Below are 6,458 nucleotides of genomic sequence, written 5' to 3'. Positions count from 1 at the left end.
TTTCCTCCTCAGTATTTTTGATAATTTTTTCAATTTTCTTTTTTGTATGCAAAATGTGTTATTGGGATTCTGTAGGTTTCTCTGTTTGAAAAATTCTGTCTAAATAACTTCTTTTATTTACAACACTTTACTGACACAGTTAATATCTCAGGTTCAGTGTGCGTGTTAAAAAAGACATTATTTCTCAGATCTGCAAAGAATTTGAATATCTACCTTTCTGAAGTCAATGTCTTGACGGTATTTTTGGGGGGGTGAATCTGAAACAATTTGCACACATCTGAAGATGAAGATTTTCCTTAGTTCTCATCCTGCTTTTGGCAACTCTTCACATTTCCAGATGCATAATATTGAAAAGCTTTTCAGTAACTCAGACCATACTAACAAAAAAATCATCATAAAATAGAATCGCAGTGTTTTCTATTATCCATGTATCCAAACATGAATGTTTGTATCCTGTTTTCTAGGGGAAGAAAAAAACTGTGAATTTAATTATAATTTTGTCTAGATTTTACTGTTACTTGTATAAATATATTGGTAGTGTAGGAAACCTTACTGTCATTAATGTATTTTTTTTCCAGTTTTCCTGCAGCCAGAACAGAAAACAATTACAGTTTCAGTAGAAAATTTTGCTGTGATTTCATTCAGCAGCTAACCATTTTGGGGACTACAGGAACTGGAAGCATCTTCAGCAGGATGCTCAGCAACGCTCGAAAGACAGATTTGTTTTAGGCAATTTTGGGTGGGATTTTAGCTTCACACATCACATAAATTTAAAACCAGAAGACTGTGATTTGGTTTTGGATGTTTCTGGAAACATTATTAATGTATATGTTTGAAAATCCTTATCCTTAGTCAAGCAGAGGATGGAGTGATCATGTCAAGAGAAATTAAGAGCAAATATATTCTATGACTGACCCTGAAAATCACAACAGGTTAAAAGAGGGAGTGGAGAAACTCGGCAAATCTACAGCAGCATGATTAATGGATTTTGGGTTGAAAAATCTGCATTTTTCATCATGGTTTGACTGGAAAAGACAAGTATCTAAGGATTTCAACTACATAGATGAATTGAAGATATATTGCCAAAAACAATCACCAAGGTGCAGACATTAACCAAATATGAAGAACTGTTTGCAATCAATTTTCTGTAGAAGGGGACACATAGGAATTGCACTAGACAAATCTGGCAGGGGCACATGGAAGGGGGGCTGGAATCTGATCATCTTTAAAGTCCTTTCCAACCCAAACCATTCTGTGAGTCCATAAAGACATACCAGATGCCACAATGATGAGCATGTTAGAAATATCAAGATAAACACTGAATAGTTAAGTAGTATGTAATCAGTTACATCATCTTAATTAAAAGTAGCTAAGCAAAGCAATCCAGCTTATAGACAGTTCTCTGTTCCTTCCCATATTATTTGCAATCCAGTTTCATGATCCTCTAAAACAAAAAATTGATGTGCTGCTGAAAAGATGGACTTCGTAAGCATTTTTGGAATCCTGATATGCCAGGATGTCAGAACACCTGAACAGCTAACTTCATTCATTAAGAACCTGAATTCAGTCCTTGGGTCCAAAAGAAGTGCTGGAGCCTGAAGTTCTTGAACTTTCTTTATGCTTCTTTGATTGCAGGATGTTTTTAGCAACACAACACCAAGCTGAAAAGCAGTATTTGCCATACAGTTGTGCCTGTGTTATTCTGAGATAAAAATACCACAGGCAGGGAAGAAAATATATCAGATAAAGTGAATTTCTTTTCAAAAATAATAACATACACGTTGAACAGAAGTCCAAATTTGTAAGGCAAATCCTGAAGGTCCAAAATAAATGCTACTCTTCGGAACACACAAAGTTCTCATCAGACATAAATCTTATTTTCTATGATGCAGTATTATTTATTATTTGCTAATGTATTTAAGCTCTGGAACTGTTGACAATGTTACTTCATAAATACAGAAATAATTTGTGATACAGTGATTTAAAATCCTATAAAGCAAAATGCTGCCTCTAATTAAATGGCAGATTAGAGCTATGCAATTAAATAATTTCAGAGATTAATTGTTTCATGTCTGTAAATCTCACAGCCATTTATCCGGGGGTTAAATCTGGAAATAAAAACAGGCAGTTTTTAAATTACTTTATATAAATATGCAGGTACATATATGGGCATATGCATATTTTTTAAAAATATGAATGCATATATATCTCTAAGAGAAGCTATTCTGTTGATATGGCAAAAGAAGTTGATCCAGTCATAGATTTAATATCTGTATTTCAGCAATCTACAAGGAAATTTTCATACATGCATTGTTTAGGAAAGGACACCTAATGCAAAATCAACACCAAAAGCTGGATAACTGTAGTTATTGAAATAATTTAAAAGCAAATGAGCATTGAGATGTTTTGGTCAAAAAACTTTAATCAAAGCAGACTGGGGATTTCTATGTGTAACCTCTTTCATGAGACAAATCCCAAGGTCCTTTACAAAATAATGAAATTAGCAATGCAAATATTGATGAATACAGTAGGTCAAACAAAGCAGTCCTTGCTCTTGAGATGCCGCTACTGTTAAGTCAACAAACCAAGGGCTTCCAGATGCAAAAAAAGTGCAAGCCTCAAAGGCAGGCATGCTAGGTTTTTGGTAAGGATCAAAAAAAGTGTTGAAAACAGTTTGCAAGTCTTGGTTTTGGTTTCTATATAATTGTTACATTTCATTGTGTCCATTTGCTCTAGGGCTTTTTGCTTCTTAGGGACAATCTTTGACACATTCATGAACATGCCAAATCTTTCCTGTAGGATGGTGGATGAACAGGTGTATGGGCTCCAGAAGTTCCTGGGTTGTATATAGGTCATTTACTATACACACTGGTGCTTGAAGAAATGCTGTGAAATTATAAAGGCAATTCCCAGACACTTGGGAAAAGTTAGGGGTTTTCAAGTTTGGTCTTACAGTACTGTTTTATCTATGCCTGAAAGGAGAAACTAAAGCTCCACAGATCACAGCTGAAGACAGGCTCAAAAGAAATGAGTGGTGATTTAACTTTTACAACTTATTCTTTCTGAGTGAAACTTGTTTAGGCATGCTGGGCCTTCATGAAAACCCTCTGCAGCTTCTTAAAAAGAATGTGAGGGGTGAGTGAGGAATAATATTTTCAGTCACAGTGTGTTATAAGACTTCTAAGACTTCTTTCTTTTTTTTTTTCCTTTTGCATTGTTTCCTCTTTGTAAATTTTTCTTCCTCTTTCTCCCTCCCTGTTTAAGAAACCATTGCTAGTTTCATGTGCATTTATCCAGCTCCAATATTTGTTCATTACTAATAATAAGATTTATTCAAGCTGCAAATTCCAAGACTGAAATGATTAAGCCATTTGAAATTGCTCCAATAATTGATCTCTAAATTTCTCTGCCATATTTTTGGTCATACTTGTAAGTATGTTCGTACTTACAAGTTTTCATTTCAGATTCAATTAGTCACAGAGTCAGGCACAAAACTCCACTCTGTGATTCATAACTAATCAAGACAGTGTAAATCAACCATTGAGAACTTTATAAATATATAAGTAGCTGAACAGTAAAACTTGAAATCAGCTTGTTACAAAAAGCTTAACCCACAAATGGCCATACACAGTTGAGCTCCAAAAAACCATGTGTGTGAGTCAAGGAAAACATTTTTAAATTCTGAGGTCGGTATTTTTTCTTTTGCTTTTCTTATTAACCTCAAAAATGGAAACATTGTGATGTTTTAGTTTAGTCGCTCTTGCAGCATCTGTAGCAGTATTTTTGGCTATTGATTGATGTGAATCAGACAAGTGTGCTAATGCCCCTTTGTTTTTTACTTTGATAATCATTGATTTCCACTGTTTATGAAGGCTGACAGTGCTCATTTTATATGGGATTCACAGCAACCGTAGCAATCCTGTCTTTGAGAAGTGCAGTGGTGCACTGCAAATGTCCTGATAAGGCTATGCATTCATGATAGGGTTTTACTTATGGATCACATTGCTACCCTTAGGGTCTGAAGTTCAGTGCTATTAAAGATTTGAAAGATTTTTTAATTGCTCAGAATTTTAAATGAAAGCACAGGGTGAGATATATTCTCTGATTTAAAAAAATATATTTCCTAAGAATGAGTAACAAACATTCTGGCCAAGGCCAGAATTTTTTCCTCTCTTCCAGATTCAAAGTCATTATCAGAAACTTTCATACAATGATCTTCCCACCACACCCCTTGGATGATACATTCCAACACTCCAAAAGGGTGATGCAGATCTACGATGGGTTTCTGAGACTGCTTCATGCACACACTTCTGAAGTTATATTTATTGCTTATATACAGTAGTATTTTTTGGAGGTTTTCACAATATCACAAGAATACTTTGCTCTCTGTTTGCTGAAACTGCCACAGAAAGCAAGCTATGGGACTATATGCTATGTCCCTGCACCAAAAACATCTTGAGATTTTAAAAGAGGTTTCCCATCTCTTCTGATCTTAAGTATCTTCTAAAATATCAAACCAAGTGGACACTTGCAAGCCTGTTGACAAATCATGACATTAATAAAAAACATGAAGGGAAAACAGTTTCCATGTTCACATACTTAAAAAGAGAACAAATTACATGTGAATCTAAAGATCCTATTCAAAGTTGGGAAGTTGATTGGGATATTTTCCAAAAGTAAGAATTAGTGTAAACTTGGATCACATTGTGATGCATGTTCTTTCCTTGGAACAGCATTAAACAGCTGAGAATCAGTCGCCTTACTTCAGCAGAGTTTTGAGAGAATGGGGGTGAAGACAATATTAATTTTTAAGTAATGTGAGCACAAGAAATCTGATGCCCAACTGCCCTTTTTGCTCCTGGGATTATTTTGACCTAATTCCCAAGGCATCTTTCTGAAAGTGTATCCTTTGGACTAAAAAAACAAAAGGCAAAACCCACTCTCTTGGACCCTACTGTTTTAGTTCCCTGTATGAATCTTCTGGTTTGATTTAGGAATGTGCTGCTTGGTTCCCATGTGCATTGTTGTTGTAGTATTTACTTTGGAAGGAAAAGTGAGTAGACGGTTCACGCCTTAACCTTGTCAAGCTTTCCCCTTACCAACTTGAACTGACACCATACAAATTCTGAAAGGAAAGGCCACAGCCAAAATTAATCATAAACATTAACCATAAAATATTACTCTTGACCCTACCAAGGGGCAGACCTCTAGGAATAACATCCTGCTCCTTAAGAAAATAACATCCCTCTCCAAGCGAGAGGTGCAGCCGATCTCGTCTGTGCATGACGGACATGCTGACCTGTGCCTCGGGGTGTAACATCCGATCCCAGCTCACAGGGTCATGTGCACTCCAGGCCTTACCTTATGGAAGTCAAACACTGCCCTACACACAGGCTTTGGCACTTGTGTCCTCTGCATGAAACCAGTCCTGTCTGAGGCTCTGCTGTAAGGTTAGTGTTTTATGCAAACACAAACAGATGAGGCTGAAGCTGGAAAATTTAAAGCTGCCACCCCAACTTCCAGGCTATTTTGACCTGAATGAATACTGTAGGTATACACTTCTCATCATCACCAACAATGAGCCCTGAGGGAGGGCTACAGACTGTAATTCCTTTGTAGCATTTCATTTGAATAGACCCTATGACTAGTTTATTCCTAGAGACAAAATCCATAGGTTATTGGAGAACCAATTTCTCTAGCTATTGGACAGTATGCTGTTCATCAGCAAACTGAATTATTGAAGCCTCTGAAATCCAAAAAACTCCAGAACCAAGACTAGTTAATATTGCCAAAGAAATAGTAAATCAAAGAAAAACATACTTATTACAAGTCACTGGAGATGAAACATTGCCTAAATCAAGCAGGACTTGCAATATTGAATGGAACATTCCCTAAATATCATTAAAATATCTGGCATGTAATAATAAATCAGGTTACTTCCCAGCAGATGCTGGTTGTTCTGACATTGATAGGGAGAGATTTTAGCAGCAAACTGTTGAACTTGTCAAGGGTGCCCCACAGATGTACTTCTGGTCCTGCAGGCCTCCCTTAATTCAATCCCTTGCTGGCAAAATAAGATGTAAGTACCCCACTTTCCAGGGGTTTCCCTTAGCATAAACCCTTCAGTGTCACCTCAACAAGTGATTTTGGTCTTCCTTTTCCCAGCATGTCAGCCCCAGATAGAAATCGAGCTGCTGTTGGGATTAACAGGTTAAAGAGAACTGGTGAGGCAAAGTGACATCATCCTAAATTGGTGCACTTAGACTCGTTACAGAAGATTAAAAGATTTCTCTGGTAACACTCATTTGTCCCTGTGGGAGAAAGTAGAGTTTGTTTCACCCATTGACTAATACTAATCAAAGAATAAATTTCAAGCATTTGCAATGAAATTATTACTTGTAACAAGTTCATGAGATTAAAACTTCTTTGGGATTTTTGTGCCAACCTGAAGTGTAGTT

Source organism: Zonotrichia leucophrys, chromosome 5 (assembly GCF_028769735.1).
Source record: "Zonotrichia leucophrys gambelii isolate GWCS_2022_RI chromosome 5, RI_Zleu_2.0, whole genome shotgun sequence".
NCBI classification, from domain to species: domain Eukaryota; kingdom Metazoa; phylum Chordata; class Aves; order Passeriformes; family Passerellidae; genus Zonotrichia; species Zonotrichia leucophrys.
The sequence above is the reverse complement of the archived record's forward strand: the minus strand, read 5'-3'. Positions refer to the sequence as shown.